The sequence below is a fragment of the Lathyrus oleraceus genome, chromosome 1 (assembly GCF_024323335.1).
Source record: "Lathyrus oleraceus cultivar Zhongwan6 chromosome 1, CAAS_Psat_ZW6_1.0, whole genome shotgun sequence".
NCBI classification, from domain to species: domain Eukaryota; kingdom Viridiplantae; phylum Streptophyta; class Magnoliopsida; order Fabales; family Fabaceae; genus Lathyrus; species Lathyrus oleraceus.
In genome coordinates, this window is record NC_066579.1 from 139615005 (window position 1) to 139638106 (window position 23102).

The 23102-nt window shown below is 34.7% G+C and overlaps 1 non-coding gene across 1 annotated transcript; it reads left to right on the forward strand.

Moving 5' to 3' along the window:
- Positions 1–2972: 2972 nt before the first annotated feature.
- LOC127115953 (small nucleolar RNA R71) lies at positions 2973–3079 on the forward strand. The gene has a single exon (XR_007800950.1). It is a non-coding gene; the product is annotated as a small nucleolar RNA R71 (small nucleolar RNA).
- The last annotated feature ends 20023 nt before the right edge of the window (positions 3080–23102 follow it).

Here is a 23102-nt window from a genome sequence, read left to right on the forward strand (position 1 = left end):
TGTCTACAAGAAGGTTAGTGGGAGCATGATCGTTTTCCTGATGTTATATGTAGATGACATATTACTCATTGGAAACGATGTCCCTACCTTGCAACGAGTAAAGTCTTGGTTGGGGAAATGCTTTTCTATGAAGGACCTAGGTGAAGCAGCCTATATATTAGGAATCAGAATCTATAGAGATAGATCACAAAATGCTTGGCCTAAGTCAGGGTACATAGACAAAGTGCTGAGACACTTTAATATGGATGATTCCAATGGTTATGTGTTTTGCTTAAATGGTGGCGCTGTGAGCTTGAAAAGTTCAAAGCAAGATACAGTTGCTGATTCTACAACCGAGGTCGAGTATAATGTTGCCTCAAGTGCAGCAAAGGAAGTTGTTTAGATCAAATAGTTCATTAGTGAACTTGGCATAGTCCCTAGCATTGTGGATCCCATTGGTCTCTATTATGATAACAATGGTGCTATCGCACAAGCTAAGGAGCCTAGATCTCACCAACGATCCAAACACATACTCAGGCGCTATCATCTCATTCGAGAGATAATAGATAGAGGAGATGTGAAAATATGTAGAGTACCAACACTTGACAATGTTGTTGACCCACTAACAAAGCCTCTTGCACAGCAGAAGCATGATGGCCATACTAGGTCAATGGGCATTAGGGGAATGCCTGATTGGCTCTAGTGCTAGTGGGAGATTGTTGGTGTAAGCCCTAGAGGCCAATACTTTTGGTACTTGTATCGAATTATTTATTTATAATAAAAGGCATTTTCTTTATTATGGTTGATTAATAAAGTCCCTGGAATAGATAGTCCGTTTAATGTATTAAGTGTGACTTAATCATGAGAGCACATTAAACATAAGGACACTATTCTTAAAGTATCCGTAGTCGAGCTTTAGTGTGAAGTGGGATAACATTAAAGCATTAAGACTGTTATGTTTGTAGACTGATGATCACATCTCATGGATCATGGATAAAGAGTTATCAAGTCTTAAACATAGGTATGAATATTAAGAGTAATATTTATACCGGATTGACCCGCTATGAGAATACTATATAGAAAGTTATGCAAAGTGCCATAAGTTATTCTCATGGAGATAATAGTATATACCACTCTTCGACTTGAAACCACTATGGATCCTAGATGTAGAGTCGAGTGCTTTGTTGCTGATCCAACGTTGTCCGTAACTGGATAACCATAAAGACAGTTGATGGGTACTCCACGAAGCATGCTGAGGGACATGAGTGACCTAGATGGAATTTGCCCATCCTGCGTAACAGGATAAATGTCTATGGGCCCAATATTGAACTGGACAAGGATGACACGGTCTATACCTTGTGTTCAATATAGACATAAGGGCAAAGGGGTAATTATACACATAATTATTATCACAGGAGGTTTTGTCAGATCACATGACATTTTCGTGTCTTGGGTAGCAGTGATGTGTTGATAATAATGGTCTACCTAAAAGGATAGGGATATCTTCGTCTTCTTTTATATCCATGACCACAAAGTCTGTTGGGATATAAAGTTGACCAATCCTAACTGGGATGTTTTTTAAAATGCCTACAGGATACTTAACAGACCTATCGGCTAATTGTAGGGACATCTTAGTTGGTTGCAATTCTCCTAGTTTTAACCTTTTACATACAGCTAAGGGCATTAAACTTACACTAGCGCCTAAGTCTAGGAAAGCTTTGTCGATCACATGACTTCCTAAAATGCAAGGTATAGAAAAACTACCAGGTTCTTTCTCCTTCTTAGCAAGTTTATCCTCAGAAGTAAAGTTCCATTCCAAGGGTTTTGGATCGTCGAACCTACGCTTGTTAGTTAAGATGTCTTTGAGAAATTTGGCGTAAGACGGAATTTGGGTGATAGCTTCGGTAAAAGGAATCTCTACATGAAGCCTTTCTATTACTTTTATAAATTTTTGATATTGGTTGTTGACTTTGGTTTGTTTAAGTCTTTGCGGATACGGGATTGGTGGTTTGTACGGCGGTGGTGGTTTGTAAGTTTTATCCTTGGCTTCACCTCCTTGGTTGGTTTGTTTCTCGGATTCCTCCAGTTCCTCTTCTTGGTTGGTAGGCATATTTTCTTTAGAAGTTTTGGACTCACTCATTGCTGGGATCTGAGGCCCTTCATAAGCGGTCCCACTTCGTAACGAGATAGCGTTAGCTTGCCCTCGAGGGTTTGGTTGAGGTTGTCAATGAAATTGGCATCCAGGTGTAATTTGTGGGGCTTGGTTTTGTGCTACCTCTGAGATCTGGGTTTCAAGCATCTTGTTGTGACTGATTATCTGATCAACCTTGGTTCCTAATTGTATTATAAGTTCGTTTACGTGAATGTTCTGGTTTAGGAATTCTTTATTTTGCTGAGTTTGGCCCGATATAAAGCTTTCCATGATCTTCTCAATGTTAGACTTCTAGGGCACAGCTTGCATAGATTGATTTGGTTTTTGGGCTTGATAACCTTGCGGTCTCTGAGGTGCATGATTTTGGATAGGGTTCTGGTTTTTATAGGAGAAATTTGGATGATTCTTCCATCCAGGGTTGTAAGTGTTTGAAAATGGGTTACCTTGGGCGTAATTCACTTGGTCGGTATTTAGTTCGTTCAAAAGGTTACACTCCGCTGATTCGTGTCCTTTAAATCCACAGAGTTCGTACTCTGTGTGGACTACTGCTACGGTGTTGGTGTTTGTAGACATATGTTCGATCCTAAGGGCTAAAGCGTCCATTTTCGCCTGCATCATGTCTAGAGAGCTTACCTCATGTATTCCACCTTGGGTCTCCTTTTTCTCTATTGATGCTCGTTCAGTTCCCCATTGATAATGGTTTTGGGCCATATCCTCAATTAGGTCACAAGCTTCCGGATAAGGTTTGTTCATCAGCGTGCTACCTGCGGCAGCGTTGATGCTCATCTTGGTGTTATAATGGAGTCCATTGTAGAAGGTATAAACGACCAGCCATTATTCTAGGCCATGGTGTGGGCAGACTCTTAATAGCTCTTTATATCTCTCCCAAGCTTCGAAAAGCGATTCTCCTTGGTTTTGAGCAAATCCAGTTATTTGGTTTCGAAGAACAACAGTATTACTAGGGGGAAATATCTAGCAAGGAATACTCTCCTAAGGTCTTCCCAGGTAGTTATTGAATTAGCTGGAAGTGAATCTAGCCATGAACGTGCTCTATCCCTGAGGGAGAAAGGGAATAATCTTAAACGGATCGCATCGGGTGAAGTGCCATTAGATTTAAAGGTGTCGGCTAGTTGGATAAAAACTTTTAAATGTTGATTCGGGTTCTCAATAGCGAGACCCGCGTATTGGTTCTGTTGCACTAATTGCAACAAAGATGGCTTTAGTTCGAAATTGATAGCAGGTATAAGGGGGTTTACTATACTCGAACTAGGTTCCTCATCATAGGGTTGGGCGAATTCCTTAAGAGGTCTCCTATCGTGATTCTCGGCCATAGCTTTCTTAATTCGGATGAGTAAGAGGCGTGTACGAGTATAACATTCGGGTTCCGCTAAAGGATCTACTAAATTTTAGGTACTACGGGTTCTTCGCATTTACCAGCTAATAATTCCTTAGTCTATACGGTGTAACAACAGGGTACGAAATTTGACGAAGTTGGTCCCCGGAAACGGCGCCAAAAACTTGATCGTTCAGATTCGCAAGTGCACGAATAACGTCAAAGTAATGTAAAAGAATATCGATCCCACAGAGACCAATTGTCAATCTATCTATTACTATCGTTACGGTGTTTATCTAAGGCGGTATAAAAGAGATATTGGGTTTGCAAAACGACGGTAAATAATAAATGCAGGTAAAGACAGGTTGAATGTAATTCACGTCGGTTAAGTGATGTTTTGATTGTCTAAATAGAACTACTTATGAGACAATATTTTCTACTCTTGAAAAGAATCCATTTAACAGGAACGGTCGCTTTCGCGTATTCAGAACCGAGTTTGCCCTTAAATTAAGGCCTTTTATTGTCACTTATAAAAGGTGCGCAGAACGCTAAAGTAGTAAACCTATTTTTAAGAAATGAGACTCGTAAACTTAGTTGAAAAGTGATTTTGATTTGGAAAGTTTACCCAAGGAGTTTCCTGAATTTAAATCTATCAACGCGTCCGAAAACAGTTTCAAAAATATTTTTTCCTTAAAGTGATAAAGATTCCTAGTTACTAAGCCATGGTACTTTTACACTCCTCGAATAGTTAAAACTAACCAAGTCTGTTGTAGAAAACTCAAGTTAAAAATCAAAACAGCCTTTTAAGTATTTCTATAGATTTCAATATGTGAAACATTACTTTAACTGCAATCCTTACATTCTAACCTTTGAAAGAGTTAGCCAGACATGGTAACACAAATGAACACAACGGTGTTAATCATGATGAAAAGTTTGTTTTAGAATGTGAGGCATAGAGAGCGAGTAAAGTGCGTAAAGTAAATAAAGTAAAGCGAGTGCGGAAAATAAATAAAGTAAAGCGAGTGCGGAAAATAAATAAAGTAAAGCGAGTGCGGAAAATAAATAAAATAAAAGCAATGCGGGAAATAAGTAAAATAAAAGCGATGCGGGAAATAAATAAAGTAAAGCGATGCGGGAAATAAATAAATAAAGCGATAAATAAGAACCTGCTCCAAACGGAGGCTTCGATTCTGGTACAAAAATAAACCTCCGACTCCTGAAGCTAAAGACGACAGCAACTCGAAGTGACCCAACTCAATCTCACCAAGGTGCGATAACCCCCCGATGTGACGGATTATCGCTATTACAAATGATAAATATATGCTTAGTGTTGTAAAACTAAGTTGGATCATTAGAAAACGAAATGGAACGAGCTATTTATAGAGATTTTCAGCAATTTGTAAAGACCATGGTGCCCTCCAACTTCTCCTTAGTGGGACTTAGTGGGAGCGTGATTTACAAAGGTGGCGCACGCCATCCCTCCATGGCACCCGCCATGTGTGTAAATGGGGTGGATCATGGGAATGTGGTGGTTATCTCCTAGTTGAGGGCTGATGACTCATGGCTTCCCCTATAGCGGCCGCCATGTGCAACGCCATGTGTGTAGTTTCGCCAAAAAACCCTAATTTTAGGTCTTTTTGCTTTGTTTCTTGCAAAAGAGTCCACAAGTGCTAAATATATGAAAACAAGATAAAAGAGAGCATAATACAAACAAAATGATAATAAAGTCCTAATAAACATGTGAAATCTGAGTCAAAAACACGGTGTAATTCAGTGTGATCAATTACCATCTTCAACTTTGTAAAGATCTATGGAGTCCCGTCATTTACGGACTACCATTCTATTAAATAAAGTTGAGCTTTTATCCAATTGTTTACCATTGTGATACATATTACCATGTGGATCATTTGTTGTGTTAGAATTGGCAAAATCTTTTATGATAACAAATACGCGTCACACAATTTCTTTGTTAAAAATTAAAGTTATGAATCATGATGTTACTCAAGCTTTCAAGAGCATGCATAAAGAGATTACTAACGGTCAGCATTTTCTTATTACTTTGCAAAGAGGTCAATCATATTCACATATCCTTAGTGTGAATGTTGGTGTTTAAACTAATTAGGGGATGACAGACTTTAGTGGCCTAATAAGAGACTTCAATGGAAAGCTGGTGTGTGACTTCCTTGGTGATATTACTTACTCGAATATTCTCCATGCAGAAATTTTGACATTGGTGCATGGAATTCAAATCCTAACATCAATGCATGGATTTAAAACAATGTCTATTAGTGATATGATAATTGTTCTTGATCTTCCAGGAGATCTTCATTTACTACTTACGGCGGACAACATGAGAGTTGCTTATCATTGTAGCCAGTAATTTTTTTTTCTTAATTTTTTTCTCATGTAACTAAAATAAAATCTTAACCTTAAAATTAACAATCATTATTTTAAAAATTATGCACAATTCAAGTATGTTTCACTCTAGCCTAACTTTCACTTCAGATTTATGTAGTATTTATTACGCCTATTTGCCAACATCTTAATGGTCTTAATTCTATTTAGAACATGGGAAGTTTTTATTCCACACTATGAGGTAGAAAAGAACCCTATAAAAATATGAAAATATCCATCAGTTTCTTGAAATGTATCTTCACACGCATATTTTGCATCACTGAATAACGCATCAAATGAGTCTCACTCCATTCTAAGCCAAAAATTTGCTCTGAAGATGGATCTCTGGAACATCCCCTGATATAAGATAGAATTTTAGGGGTCAATTTAATTTATTATTTATTGCGTATTTCAATGGAGTTTTCGGATATGCATTTCCAGAGTTTTGAAACAGCAAATTAGAAACATGTCACTTTTCCATGTGAGTCATAACTAAGGGCTTTTGACTCATGTTTCATATCAAAACACATTACACCAGAATGAACATCAATTGACATGTCTACTTCAACAGCACGAAGCTCTTAATTGAATTTAAGTTCAATGAATACACCCCATTTTGCATATCTAAAATACATATTGTGGAATCTCCTACCTTACGGAGATAATCAAAAAATTGTAAAACACGAATATCGGCCACCGTCGATTGACAACGAAGGAAATATTGAATTCAACAACTTTGAACCGAAGGCGGATGCAAATGTAAGAGTTGTGTGGAATACATATTTTTCTTTAGAAACAAAAAATTTGATCGAGGCGGATGCGACGATTTCAAGATCGATCAAAAATATTATGAAGATATTGAAACGCACACCTAGATATTGAAATGTAAAGTTTAATTTATGTTAATATCACCTATGTAATGCTTATTTCATGTTATCAATGATAATTTTATTTTGTCAACCTCCTCCTTGTTAGTTTTTTTGCTTTTCTGCTTTTGCTTCAATATGATACAAAAATGCAACTCCGTAAGGTTTACGGAGATGCATCTCCAAATATAAAATACACACAAACCTGGGAGGTGACTCAACATCAACTTTAGTTAAATGCATTTGGGATACGTCCGAAGATGCATCTACAAAATTTGAGAGTATTATCGTATTTTTACAAGGTGTACTAATAATATACAAGGTGTATTTCGAAGATGCATCTACGAAATCTAATTGTATTATTATATTTTAACGAGGTGTACTAGTAATATACAGGATGTATTAAGAAATTCCCTTAAAATATTGATACACTAGATAAAGGCCGAACATATACCACACGCAAGGGATGACGATCCTTTAGTACTTTAGCCTCAATTGTAGACAATTATTCTAGTACAACAAAAAATATTCTATGTAGTTTAATAATCAAGACTAAAGATAATTTATAAACATTGACGCTCTTTAACCAATGAGACGAGTTTCACACAAAGTTCAAAGTAGACAATACTTTATAAACATAATAATACAACAACAATAATAACAACAACTAAGCTTTATCTCGTTAAATGAGACAAGTTTCACACAAAGTTCAAAGTAAACAATACTTTATAAACATAATAATACAAGAACAATAACAACAACAACTAAGCTTTATCTCGTTAAATGGAGTCGACTACATATACCAACTTCCACCATAATGTTTTATCATGGACCATGTTTCTAACCAAATCATTAATCTCAAGATCTTTCTTAATAACTTCTCTGATAATCTTTCTAGGTCTTCCCCTTCTTATAATTATTTGTCTTCTCTCCATTTGGTCTAAACTCCTTACTATATAATTTATCGATCTTTTTTCTACATGTCCAACCAATCTAAGTCTATTTTCCACCATTTTCTCCATTATAAACGTTACTCATAACATTTTTTCTAATATTTTCATTTATAATTCTATCTTGTCGAGTCTTACCACACATCCACCGCAACATCCTCAATTATGCTACACTTACTTTATTCTCATATTAGTTTTTAACCACTCGACATTTTATCTTGTACAAAATCGCAAATATATATATATATATATATATATATATATATATATATATATATATATATATATATATATATATATATATATATATATATATATACCATAACGGTAGGGGCCTCTAAAATACTAATATTGATAATCATAATGATGGAAATATTAGTAAAGATAAAGAAATTATAGATAAAATAAATTGTAAGAGTGAAATAATATGCGGAAGACATGGAAAACATGTTGAAAATATTAAAAGACTTACTTTTATTTATTAAAATACTTACAAAGGATGGCAATCAAGAATTCCAAATTTTAAGACTGAAAACTCGAATGCCTTTCACAACACACAGATGATCCTTTTATAGGCAATGATCCACACGGACTTCAAACTAAATTAAACTAAGCATAAACTTTATAAAAAGTAATGACCCACATGGTCTGAATAATTGAAATAAAACAAAAAACTTTAATAAAGTAGAGTCAATAATTCAAAAGTAATTCTGAGTGGAAGGTAATTGAGGCCAACAAAGGGGGTCGTTGTTGTCTTTAACTTCTTATCTTCACCATAATTGATTTTATCTTCAAAATAATTCTGACAAGAGGAATCTTCAAAATCTTATCTTCATCATAATTGGTCTTATCTTCAACATAATTTAGAGATCTATGATTCCATAACAATCATCTTCATTATTATTTTCAGAAGTGCTAGAAGCATTATCACTTTCAAATAAAGTAGTCATAGTTTCTTTAATTCTATTCAAGAATTCTTTATGGCTGGAAGTAGCAGATAAAGAGACAAGTAATTTTGATTTATCTAACAAGAACGATGTATCTTCTAGAGAAATGGCCTTTTCTTTGTAAAGACCCAGATGAGACTTGAACTAAGAATCTAATCTTGATGGAGAAAGCAAATCTGGATTAAACTTTGACCACCATTTAACAGAAAATTTCTTGACTAATTAAGTAGAAGAAGACCCTTCCCATAATGGATCAGTTGAAAAGGTCCAAGATAAAATCCATGTAATTCAAAAAACAGCACAAAAACATAATAAAGACTTGTAATCAGGACAGGTAGTTTTTGCTATAAAATTGTTAAAGGCCTTTGAGGCATAATCAGGAAATATTTCTAAAATTGGCCCAACAATTATGAACCACGGGATAAACCAATTAGGAAATCTAAGTGAAATATCCTTGTTGAACCATATAAACCAAGTGTGGTTGAAAGGGTCGACCGACAAAAAATTGAACCAAGCATCCATGTAATCAAAGTACGAATAGTATTGTGGAGTAAAGGCTCTGGAAAAAAATCTTAATTCTGATGGAGGTTGATTCCAATCAGAAGGAGATAATATCTTATTAACTTTGAATTTAGAGAACTTTATTTTAGATTTATCATTCGGATTTGTTTGGTGGGTAAGAGTAATGGACTCAGAATCTACCATGATAAATTTGTAGAATTTTATGGTCTTGGTTTGGTCTTTAGGAATGAAGAAAAATCCTAGGGGGAAATTCTTGAAATATTTTGTAATAAAGAGGAGTTTGGAGGACAGTAAAGTGTTTCTAAAGGTAATATTGGTATAGACAAATCTTTGGTAATAAAGGTCGATTTTGGTAAAGAAGAAGGAGGTGTATAGTAGGCTACTTTAGACAGGTGATTTTTCTGGATAGATAATGGACTGATAATTTGAGATGTAAAAGCTAATGGAGTTAATAATGTAGGCTTAATAGTTGTCAGGGGAGTAGCAGTAATAGGAGAGGTAACTTTGAAAATAAAAGATGGAGAACCTAAAATTATTTCCTTATCTTTGTGATCTTTAATGGGAGGACCATAATCATCTAAGGGGTCAACTGATTTTTTACTCATGTTTTCCCTGTAAAAATTCTCTGTTTAGAAAATCTGGTAATGAATTTTTTATTCCTTGAATATGCTCGATTTCAAAATCAAAACAAGAAAGTAATGCTTGCCACCTAGCAAATATATGTTTTGAAACTAAATTTTTAACATCCTTTTGTAAAACACTTTGTGCAGCTTTGCAATCTGTTTTTAATAAAAATGTTTTTGAAAACAAGTCATCTTGAAATTTTGTAATACACAAAACAATAGATAAAATTTCATTTTTAATAGTACTATAGTTTAATTGAGTTGTGTTCCAAGTTCCAAAATAATATCTAACCACTTGTTCCTTTTCCACGCCCGGAAGTATTTGTTTTAGAACTCCCCCAAAGCCTATGTCTGAGGCATCGGTTTCAACAATAAGGTTGGCACTAGGATCAGGTATTCCTAAACAGGGTAATTTTTTAACTATTTTCTTTAATTGCAAAACACTTTGGGTCATTGAATCATCTCAAGGAGGAGGATTTTTCCTAAGTCTCTTGAATAATGGTATACAAATGGTTCTTAAGTTGGGTATGAAGTCAGCCACATAATTTATACAACCTAAGAACCTTTGCAACTGGGTTTTATCCTTTAATTCATCTGGAAATTTATTAATAAATTCTAAAGATCTACTAATGGGGGTATACATACCTTGGGAAATATCAAAATCCAAAAATCTTACTTTAGATTGAAATATTTTAAGTTTCTTTTCAGACAAGACTAACCCATTCTCTTTAATTATCTCATAAAATAGGTTCATATGTTGTATATGCTGATTTATAGAATCTGATAATACTAATATGTCATCTAAATAGACTATGGTGAAGTGCGAGTAATCATTAAATATAGTATTCATAATATTTTGGAACTCGGAAGAAACATTTTTTAATCCTAAAGGCATGACATTCCATTCATAGTGACCAAAGGGCACCACAAAAGCGGTTTTATATTTATCTTCTTCCTTTAATTGTATTTGATAATATCCAGATTTAAGATCAAACTTTGAAAATATACTTTTATTATGTAATCTGTTTATCAAATCCTTTTTATTAAGTATGAGATACCTAATCCATTGTAATGCTTTATTTAAGGGTTTGTAATTTATTACTAACTGAGGACTTCCTCTTTCTAGCTCAGAAGCATTGGTAACATAGAAAGCGGAGCAACTCCAATGAGACTTACTGGGCCTAATCAATCCCTTGTCTAAGAAATATTTTATTTCTTTTTTACAATAGTCTAAATTTTATTTATTCATTTGTATTGGTCTGGCTTTAGTGGGGATATTTGCTTCCTTAAAGTCAGGTTCATAGGATAATGAGATAATATGCACTTTTCTTTTCCAGAAAGCATTAGGTTGTTCTGAGCAAAGATCTTTAATGAATTTATTTTGTATACCTTTAACTTTTTCTTAAATACTTGGAGATTGCAGTTGATCTTCTATCTTTTTATAGTGTATTTCTTTATTAATGAAATTAATTTGTTTTCTTTTATTATTAATTTGATTAATAAATGATATAACCTTACTCTGGACAGAGTTAAGATCCCTAATCTTAGGTGGTTCTAAGAATTCAAATTTAATTTCACGCCCTAAAGCACTAGTGGTTATAGCTGCATTATTAACTGTGAAAGGGTAGAGTAAAGCTAGAAAAGGGGTTCCTAGAATAATGGACTCATGAATATTTCTTAATAAAAGAAAAGAGGTTATATAACAAATCTGATCTTTACAAAAATTTTAGCACTGGATAATTTGTAAGAAACTTGTAATCTATTACCATTGGCTCCTCTTAAAGATTCTTTGGTTTTTTCATAATATTGGATTGGGATCAACCCTTCTTGGATGCAATTTAAATCTGCTCCTGAATCAATCAAAGCAATTAATTCATAAGTTTTATCTTTAACAATGAGATTTATTTTACTATACCATTTATGAGATATTAATTTTTCTATTTTGTTAATATACCCATCTTCATTATTCAGAATAATAGTTTCCTCATTATTTTTGGTTAAGCTAGATGAGGCTAAATTTTTATTGGATTGATTCTGAATAATCATGTTTCCTTGTAACTCTAAAAGTTTAATTTCTATCTCATCATCCCTGGTTTTTAGAATTCTAATTTTCAACCGGTTTCTTAAATAAATCCATAACATTTTTAAATTCTACTTTGTGAATATTCTTTTTGGAAATATCATTTTCATCTATAATATTTTTAATTTGTCTCATGAAAGCATTCTTACTTTTTGAATTTTCCATTTTGTCTAATATTCCTATCAAAGTATTAGCTTGATTATTTGTTAAAACATTAATTATTTTGTTGCAATTGACACGATTACAGAAATCTAGACCTAAACATTCATCAGAATCATCATCCGTTTTTTCAGAATTGTTAATTTGATGTATTTCTTCGTAAGAAGATTCTTCAGATGTTGACGACCCTTCTTCCTCCGAGTTTAACAATATGTTATTTAAAGTAGTTATTAAACTTTCTTTTAACTCTTCTGAAATGTCTAAGTTACTCAGTTGATTAATTTTTTCTTGAACCTTACATTTATTAGCATAATGGCCAAAACGACCACACTTATAGCATTTAACATCTTTATCCTTGGATTTAGATTTATTATCATATTTTCTATAAGGTTTCTTACCATAATTTTTCTTGTAAGATTTTTTATAAAATTTTGGCTTGTCTTTGTAAAATTGTTTCTTATGATAGTGGAAGTTATTTCTTCCTTTACTAGCAGGTTTTTTATTCTTGGGGTTACTCGGAGCTCTTAAAGGAGTAGCTCCATATTGCTCGCAAAATGATCCCATTTCACGCCTATTACTAGCCTTTTCATTCTTAATCTTATTTTGTAATTTATAATCTGTACAGATTTGTATACCAATTTCAATTACATAATTAGATAATTCTCTAATGGTTAATGACTGATAGGGGATCGTTCCAATAAAGTTTTGCTTAATATTAATTTTTACCTTTTCTGCAAATAACCTAGGTAAACCACTAATAAATCTTTCTTTCCAATAATCTGCCGCATCATCCGACCTAAGGCATAGTTTAGATAAGAACATATCTCTATACCACCTATAATCAGACATGGTTGGACAATAAAGGTTTAGCAATTGGTCAGCTGCTCTTTGTTGGAGTTTAAGGGGTTCTCCTACAAAGAACTTGGTAATAGCATATAAGAGGGTTGTAACACAAATCTCTTCGTTAGATTCTATTTTTACGACTGAATCTATTTAGTATTTATCTTCTGAACGAAGGAGGTTGTCCCACCACCCTTTTAATTGTCCGGTAAATCCCATAACTAATATCTCTTTAGTATGTTTATCTGTATTTCCTTTAAGTTTGAAGGCAGTAGCAACCATGGTCATGTTTTGTATTGTATCCAAAACTTGTTGTTCAAACGCACCATCGATATTCCACTCGACAATGGATTCTCCTGAATAATTATTTTCTATAAAACTACTTCTTTCTTCAAATTGCACATCAGCAAATGAAGGCCTAGGATAATAGTTTCGGGTTTTAGGTCTTGGGGCTCTTCCGCCTAATTTGCTCACCATATTGTCGTATTCTTCGTCTCGAGATAAAGTATTTATCTCTCCTGAAGAAGTTTCTATGTTTAAGGTTTTTAATTTAGTAACTAATTCCTCTATTTTATGAGTAGTATCACGACCTAAACTCATTCCTTTCAACTTTTAGTTAGAAGGAGTATGGTATTGATAAATAGGTCGGGTAGGATCCAATTTATAGTCTTTAACATCCTTAGGTTGAGGAATAGAGTTTTCTATCCTATCTAATTGTTGGGACATAGTGTGAAGTATTTGGTTTGAATAGTTAATCTGACTATGCAGATTATTAATGTCTTTTCTCTGATCTACAGGATTAGCTATCGATTTAAATGGTGAAGCTTCTATTTCTATGTTCTCTTTAGAAGGGGTAATTCTAATAGCTTCCAATGGTGGATGAACTGACTCTATAATTTCTTTCCTAGAAATTTTCCATCTGGTACTTATCCTAACATTAGCATCTAAGTACATCTTAACAGCAAAAGGGTTTTCTATCTCTTCTTCTAGACAGAGTAATTCAAACCATGTAAAGAAATAGATATTAATTTCATGTGTTTCTAGAAACCTATAAAAATTTTGCAAATACATTTGAGTCTGATCTTTAGAGAAATTTGAGAAATACCAATTTCTCTTTTCTAAATTATAAATGGCCTCAAAGTCAGCTCTAATCCAAGCTTTGTATATGACAAAGGGTTCGTCATTTGTAATAACACCTAGCATTTGGGATTCAGTTGGAGAGGGTGACCTAGAGGTCCTCTTAGAGTATAGCGGTTGGGGAATTGTAGGAGCAAATTTTTCTATAATATCCGAAGCAGTCAGTATTTTTGGGGTCATAACATTGGATCTGCTAAGATTTGCTTTAATAATACAAGTTTTATTTCTTGGAGTAGTTTTGAGTGATTTAAAATCATAATTAACATTAGAGACTTTGTAGGTAATTCTACTAATAACGTCAATATTGGCAACTCCAGGATTAAAATTATCACTTAGACCTTGGACGTATATAACTAATGAATTCTTAGTGAATTCATCAGCCAAGCTCATAGAGTAATTGGGATGGCAGTTAAAGTAGACTGGACCATCATTAAGATTTGATTCAACTATAGAAATAGTTGAATTATGAAAGTCTTTAATTATAGTGTCTCGAAGAACTAGCAATATAGGGGTGTTTAACCCTAGTTTATGTAATGGTTTTATAGCTATTTGAATTAATCCTAGATGGATATAGCGATAACCCTCTCTATAATGCGTTTCTAATAATTTTTTATTTAACAAATTAATAGTTTTATGCTTGTTACTAACAGAAGTAGCAGATTCAATAATATGAATAATCTTTTGGCTTTTAAAATCAAAAATACCAATTTTATATATTTCTTTAAATTTAATTTTTGGCATAGACCAGTTAACTAATCTATTTTCCATTTCCTGAATTTCTAATTCTTGATTTTGGAAGGTATCTTGATCTAATTCAATTTTATCATTATTTAAGGTAGTAGGAACTAAGGTTCGGTTATTAATTTTACTCTGTGAACTATATCCTAATTCGCTAAAAGCCTTGATGATTTGAGACATGGTTTCAAAACAATATTTATACAAATAACTTTATTTAATCGAACTAGTTATTCTTCAGCTTTCTCACTCACTATTTGTCTCTATCCTCCCCCTTATTGTTTGTTTTCTTAACGGCAACTACAATGTGCTAAACCAACGGATTTACTGCCTCACTTATCTGGACTTACGACCTGGACCACACACTACCAGCAGGTACCCTTAGAGAAATTCAAAGTTCAGGATTACGGCTAAAAAGAAACGGTGAAATAAGAAAACTTTTCAAATAACTTTTTATTATATATATATATATATATATATATATATATATATATATTTCAGGTACGCTCAGAAGGCTTTGGCGTACACCATGTTCGGTCGAGGTGATAGCACCGGTGTCGCCACCCAAGGGGAGCTTTTCTTTTTGTATAGTATGACAGCACAAACACCTATAAATGTAGCAGCATTTGCAGCTGACTACCTAAGCAGAGTTAGTCGCGCTACTTCAAGCGACATTTCGGTTGGCAGAATGATCACCCAGATTGCCGACCATTAACGCTTTTCTTTTTGTATAGTATGACAACACAAACACCTATAAATGTAGCAGCATTTGCAGCTGACTACCTAAGCAGAGTTAGTCGCGCTACTTCAAGCGACATTTCGGTTGGCAGAATGATCACCCAGATTGCCGACCATTAACTTTTTATTATATATATATATATATATATATATATATATATATATATATACATATATATATATATATTTCAGGTACACTCAGAAGGCTTTGGCGTACACCATGTTCGGTCGAGGTGATAGCACCGGTGTCGCCACCCAAAGGGAGCTTTTCTTTTTGTATAGTATGACAGCACAAACACCAATAAATGTAGCAGCATTTGCAGCTGACTACCTAGGCAGAGTTAGTCGAGCTACTTCAAGCGACATTTCGGTTGGCAGAATGATCACCCGGATTGCCGACCATTTTGAGTTTGGTGTTGCGCTTGCTGAATTTCCACAGGTGCCAGGTAAGAATAAACTGGACATGGCCGCGTTGATTCAACAAGGCAGGATTGAGGTAAAGCAAGATCACTATTCTCTTGTCTGCCAAAAAATTCATATTCTTACTTTACCCTCTTATGATTTTATTAGTATTACTAACAAAGCCAACTGACTTTATGAGTGTCCCGACCTGGATGAGGGGGACGAAGATTTTCTTGATTCCTTTCCTGCAGATGAGCATATGGAGGGTGCACCTAGCACTAAGGAGCAATTTTACCAACAACCACAAGGAACGACCCAAGCTTCAGGGTCCTACTCCATGCCACACGACCAATGGGGTTGGATTCAAAATGAGATCAGTCACCTTTGCACGGAGCAATCTAAGCAATGTGAGGAGCTCACAAGGTTCGGAGTTGAATAACGCTGCCAAGGGACGTTTTTGGATGAAATGAATGCGATGATGCAACGCATGATGTTGCATTATCCGTATCCTCCTCCACCTCCTCAGTAGACACTGTGAGTACCCCTTTTATCTTGACAATGAACATTGCGGACAATATTTGGTTCAAGTGGTGGGGGGGAGGGTTATTGTTTTGTATTTTATTTAAGTTGTGTTTGTTTGTTTGTTTTGTTACTTTGTTTTTTTTTGTTTTTTTGTTTTATTTCCATGTGTTACAGATAAAAGTGGATTCTACTGGATAAATGATGGACTAGTGACCAGTGAGAAAAAGATGCAACCCCAGATTTGCTCTCGAGGCAACCTGGAAGTTGATACAGCTGAGAAAGAAAATGTTGGGCACAACTTGGCGACTCTAGACCGAAATAGGGGATGGTAGACCCAAGCTGAAAAAGAAGCTGCATGACATGAAGAGTGGTTTGGAGCCTGCAAGCTTATCCAACATGGTGAGAGTTCAACAAAACCAAACACAAAAGAGTGCATTCAGGTATGGCTTTATCACTCTGATTTTGCGTAAGTTCTACTGATACAGCACAACACAAAGACGCACACTGAGGCACGTTGTTTGTTTTCGCCCTTTAGCCTTTCTAGCCATCCGTAATGTTGTATTTATCCATTGCTAACCCCGTTGAGCCTGTGCCCCCTTGTTTGTGAAAACCATTATGTTAACCATAAGCCAAACACTTCCTACCTTCGCTCGGCATGGCTGTTGTAGTTCCAAATTCGTGCAAAAAGATAAATTTGGGGTGGTGATCCTTAGAAAAATTGAAAAAACGCAAGTGTAACAAATGAAAAAAATTGTGAAAACACATACTTCTACCGAAAAGAAAAAAGAGAAAAGAAATGAAAAATGGAGATGAGATAAAAGCACTTGCCTAAGTCAAAGACTCATACCATATTGAGATACTCAAAGAAAGAAAGAAAAATTGAGTGAAAAAAAAAAGAGTCAAGTTGGACAACACCCCATGAAATAATTTGTGCACAAAGAAAAGCAACAACATGAACGCCGAGTTCTAAACCTTCATCATCCATTTCCTTGTCTATCCCCACCGTACCTAAGCCCAGTTACAATCCGAAAGACCTTTAAAAGTGTCTGAATTTGGTTTGTGTAGTGAACGTAGAATTTATTCAAAAATTAAGAGTTGATATTGCATACCTTGATATTATGAGTGCTAAACACTTTAACCCCGAGAGATTTAGTGAGTGGTGTGAAGAAGTTTGCAGGTGAAGAAACATTCTGATATGATAATGCAGTGGGTGAACCAGAAGCTTAATTGGGAAGGAGGAAGATAAGTTGCGAATAGCATCAGCTGTATTGTGGAAAGAAGAAAATTCATGGTTGACCTCTGTGTTGTCTCTTACATCACTTGAGGACAAGCAATGAGATAAGTTTGGGATTGTGATCGATCACCATTTGCACTTAGTTTTCATCATCCATCCAGCATGAATCTTCAAGAAACGGCAACACTTTGTTCTTTCTTTTAGTTGATTTCCTAAGTTTTATCGCATTTCATAATTCCCTTCTTGTTTTATGTTTTATTAGTAATTCATCTCTTTTTATCGCATTTTATGTGTGTCCGTAGTAGTTCTATTTGGTTTCCAGATCCAACAATAAGCCCGAAAGATGCGTAAGGGAAGAACGGGAGTCAAAAATGATTTGCAAAGCAAAATATGCGCAAAACAGGTGCCTGACACGGGTGCCCGTGTCAGCCTGTGCAGAAGTTGAAAGCAAGAAAACAAAAAACAGGGGGCTGACACGGGTGCCCGTGTCAGCTGACACGGCCCATGTCAGTAAAGTCTGAATGAAAAGAGTAAACAGGGAACCAACACAGGCGCTCATGTCAGCTAACACGACCCGTGTTAGCCAATTCGCTCCTTTTGTTGATTTTTATCTTTCCAGTCTCGTTGTAATTCCGAAGGGCAGTCTTGATATATATATATATATATATATATATATATATATATATATATATATATATATATATATATATATATATATATATATATATATATATATATATATATATATATATATACATATATATATATATATATATATATATATATATATATATATATATATACATATATATATATATATATATATATATATATATATATATGAGTGTGGTAAAAAAAATGACTCGACTTTTTATATTTCTTGTGGCACAAATAAAAAATCAAATAGGATTATCAAGAATCTAATGTATACACACTTATATATTATATTATACACGATAATATTAATTTTGATGTGAATCGAAGTTCAATGTAAAATATCATGATAGTGTTTTTTCTAACTTTATCGAACAAAAAGTCTAGGAGATGTTCTCAATTTTTTAAAAGGCAGCGTTATTTAAATCATACAGGCACCAACATAAAGTAAATTAATACACTTGGACTTTAGGCTAGCAAACAGAACATAAATTTGTCCTTGAATGTCCCTGTAATCATCGTCCCCTTGATTTTAACTTCCTCAATGCAATAAAAAACAAAAACATAACAAGTCCAAAACAAGTATGCATGCTTAAAAATACATACATACCTACACATGCAACAAGTCAAGGAAATTAACAAGAAAAAAAGTTTTTACCTAACAGGTAGACACAAGTCATTAGAGAAATGGATATGATGATAAAGAATGAAGAGAAAAAGAGAATGAACGGCATGTCCATGGCAGATGATGATTTCCAAGTAATTGCCAAAAGACGACGAAGAGAGCCTGTGCTTACTTCTGAGGAAAACCAAGGTCAAAAGCAACAAGTTTGTCAAAATTCTACTACCAGCACCACAAAGAGAAGTTCAAGATTTAGGGGTGTCAGCAGGTCGTAGAGAATGAATTCTCTTGCTCTGTAGTTCTAAAAAGTTTATGTCAAGCATCAACATAAACTCTTCTTTATCATTTACTAATCCAAAGTTTATTATAAACAGACATAGATGGACGGGTAGATATGAAGCTCACTTATGGGACAAGCTTTCTTGGAACATAACCCAAAAAAAGAAAGGGAAGCAAGGTGGGGTTACTTTTCATTAGTGTTGTTAATAGCCTAAATAAATAAATACTTTGAAAAAACTGGTGTATCATAGAACAACCATAATTTTTTTCAAATTTTGCTACTCATACAGCTATACTAACATAGAAGTGTATTTTCATGTTCAAATTTTGCCTTTGGAATGTTTGACTGGAATTGGATACTGTAACCAACAGTTTATCTTGGTAAGTAGTACCTTCACTATAAGGTTTGCTTCTATCACTGTTAATTACTTAAAGACGAACTATCTTCCAAATATCACAGGAGCTTACGACGACGAAATATCAGCAGCCAGAGCATATGATTTAGCTGCACTAAAGTACTGGGGAACATTGACTGTCACCAATTTTCCTGTATGATGATATTTATTTTTACCAAAATATTATGGCATGCATTTTTACTTGATGCTTATATGCACATTATTCATGTTTTTTATACTTCTAACAGGTCGCAGAGTATGAAGAACAAGTAGAAATAATGCAAACTATGACAAAAGAGGAGTACTTGGCCACATTAAGAAGGTAAAGAGTAGACTTTAATCATGTCTTTTTTCCCAATGGTGCTAGGACTTTCAATCCCTTCCAGGAAAGTACATCTGAACTATGTGACACTGACACTTCATATTGAAGTCGTGTCTGGTATCCGACAACAATACATGTGATTACATCCAATTATTTCAAACTTTCACAATTTATTATCGGTTTCAATGTGTAAGTGTCATGTCAATGTATGTGTTTCATAGACTTTGAAAGCTTTAATCTAAATAGTAGTGTTTTCATCCCATAGGCATCCCTAATATCAGTTTAGGAGCATTATCACAGCTTCTTCACCCTTATGTGACTCATTTTCTATTTTACAGAAAGAGCAGCGGTTTTTCAAGAGGGGCATCAAAGTATAGGGGTGTTGCAAGGTGCTACAGATTATGTTTGGATGTATAGGCATTCTGATTTGTTGTAGATGAAGATAATTACTAAATAGTTGGTAAATTGCAGGCACCACCACAACGGTAGATGGGAAGCACGGATCGGAAGGGTTTTTGGTAACAAGTATCTCTACCTTGGCACCTACAGTAAGTTCAATCTCCATAGCCCATCACAGGGCTACAGATAATGCAGTCATGCACAAGCATAGATTATGGATATGCGCTCCAGTCATTTCATTAACTTCTTAGAGCATCAAGTTAACCAAATCTATGTGCCTTCCCCAATGTAGGTACCCAAGAGGAAGCTGCTCGTGCTTATGACATAGCAGCCATTGAGTACAGAGGGAGTCATGCTATTACCAACTTCGACTTGAGTACTTATATGAGATGGTTAAAATCTTCAGAAGGAAATATCTCAGAAACAAAACTCGAAAAGCTGGAAGTACCAGAGTCTCAGACAGTGGCATCCCAATCTAACTGTTTTTCAGTTGATGGATTGAAATCCTTGTCCATCCACAGCAGTACTTATAACTCAGATTATCTGAATTCCCCTCAAAAGTATGAAGTTTTTGACAATAAAAAACACCATATGTCCAGCACTAAGTCGTGTTCTTCTCCCACTGCACTTGGACTGCTTTTCCGCTCTACAGTATTTAGAGAATTAGTGAAAAAGAATTCAAACATATCTGGAGATGAAACTGATGGGGAAGACACAAACGATAGACGGCCAAAGACGGCAAATGACGATGATTACGAGTTGGATGGGATCTTCTGTGATGGAATTAGGGATATCCCGTTTCTGAAACCCCAATAGACAACTTTGAAATGCAAGAATGAAACATAAATTTGATATTTTGAAATGGCTAGATTTTTGAAGAGATGCATTGTCCTTCGTAGCCAAGGTGAACAAGTGCTAGAGAATTCACAGCATCATAACCGAAGGAAACATGTAGAACAATAAATTTGAATTCCTCCTTTGTAACATTGAACTACTTATATGCAGAAATCCTATAACTCTCAGTTTCGGACGTGAAAATAAAAATCCATTTACATAGAATAATGTTTGACTTCCCCAAAATATATACACACCAACCATAGTTAACAAGATGTAGCAAGACAAAAAGACACCCATAGCTAATCTAAAACTAAACCTTTTGATTTGACCACATGTTTTAGTGCTAACAAATCATGTAAGAATGACAGTCTGACATATTTGCAACCAATCAACCATACATAGTAAGGTTTCTATTTTGATTTGAAGTTCATTCCTGTAGTGTTTCTATCTTAGGACTTTGGAGGTGTGGATTTAGGCCTACCTCGGCCCCAAAAGCTAGCGTAAGAGGTCAAGATTACTCAAACCTTATAAAGACTACTTTGGGTGCAGCTCTAGTTGATGTTGGATGGGATCACACCGCAAACTAGACATCTAAGAACGAACAAATGTGGGAGGAATAATAGAGATATTGTCCAAATAACAGATAAGCTAGGAAATCGTTTTAGATTTTTGGACTTTATGTCTAGCTCAACTCCAAAAGCTAGTGCAAGGATCCTCTCCATTGAGAAATGGAGATGTCCATTACTAAATTTTGTAGGTTTCTGAATAAAACAAAGACACATTTCCAAGACTTCTAACATTAATTTATACATTTATACACCAAAACCATAGTAATGGAGATGTCCATTTCGTTTGAGAAATGGAGAGGAACCCTACCCCAAAAGATAGCTCTAAGAGGCTAGGAGTGGCCAAGTGATATAATAATGACTACTTTTGCCATATATCTCTAGTTGACGAGGAATCTCATCAAAGCTAAATGGTGTGTATTGTGCGATGAGCAAAAAACGCAGAGATATTGGGGGGTGGGGGTTGAACTAAAAAAGGTTAACCTCAGATAATTTTATCAATTCCTAATTTCGCATCACCAAGAGTTGAACTAAAAAAGGTTAACCACAGATAATTTTATGAATTCCTTATTTTGCATCACCAGTTTCCATTCTGAAGTGTAATAGGGGGGAGTAGTTATGCTTTTTCACCCCAACATAAAAAATAAGTTGTTTTTAATGAGCTAATGAGCAGTCTTCAATGTTTCAACTGATAATAAAAAACAGGATTAATGAAGATCAACTTTTGTGTTTTCAGTATCAGGGAGAACAAATTCTGCCATGCACGGTACCCAGGTTGACATGTTAACAGATGCAATCATACAAAAAGGATTTTTCATACCAAAATAGGAATTCAAAAGAAAGAAGCTGTCTGTATGTTTTCACCTATGGCACATAAACCTAGTAGTACATATTTCTAACAATTTACACTTAGAGGTACAAAAGCAAACCTTAGACATGAAAATGCTGAAGCAATGAGTTCGACCACTATGATTTTCGCACTGGCAGAACAGAATTATATTATTCAATTTGAATTGAACTTCAACCTCCAAGCTAGGAGGTGCAAAAATCTGGTAACTGATTAGACCGCAAATATAGTTATTTCCAAGCTGCAAGACAAGCTTGTCTTTTGTTAAAGCATCAGAGTTGCTACACATCTCTTTGTTGCTTATGCAAAATTAATGAACCTTAGAATGTTTGAAAATCAAAAGCATAGATGATGCTAGCCACTGCGAGTATACGACGATTTTGGTTTTAATTATACTCTGTTAGTTGCTTTCAGTCATAGACAACTACAATAAGATATATTGACAATCTAGGCAGAGGGTGCACTAGTTTGGGTTTGTTTAGAATTTGACTTATATCCTATTCTATTGATGACAAAAGCTTCTAATCATTGTACCTGGTGGTAAACCAGAATTCTAGCTTTCTTTGAC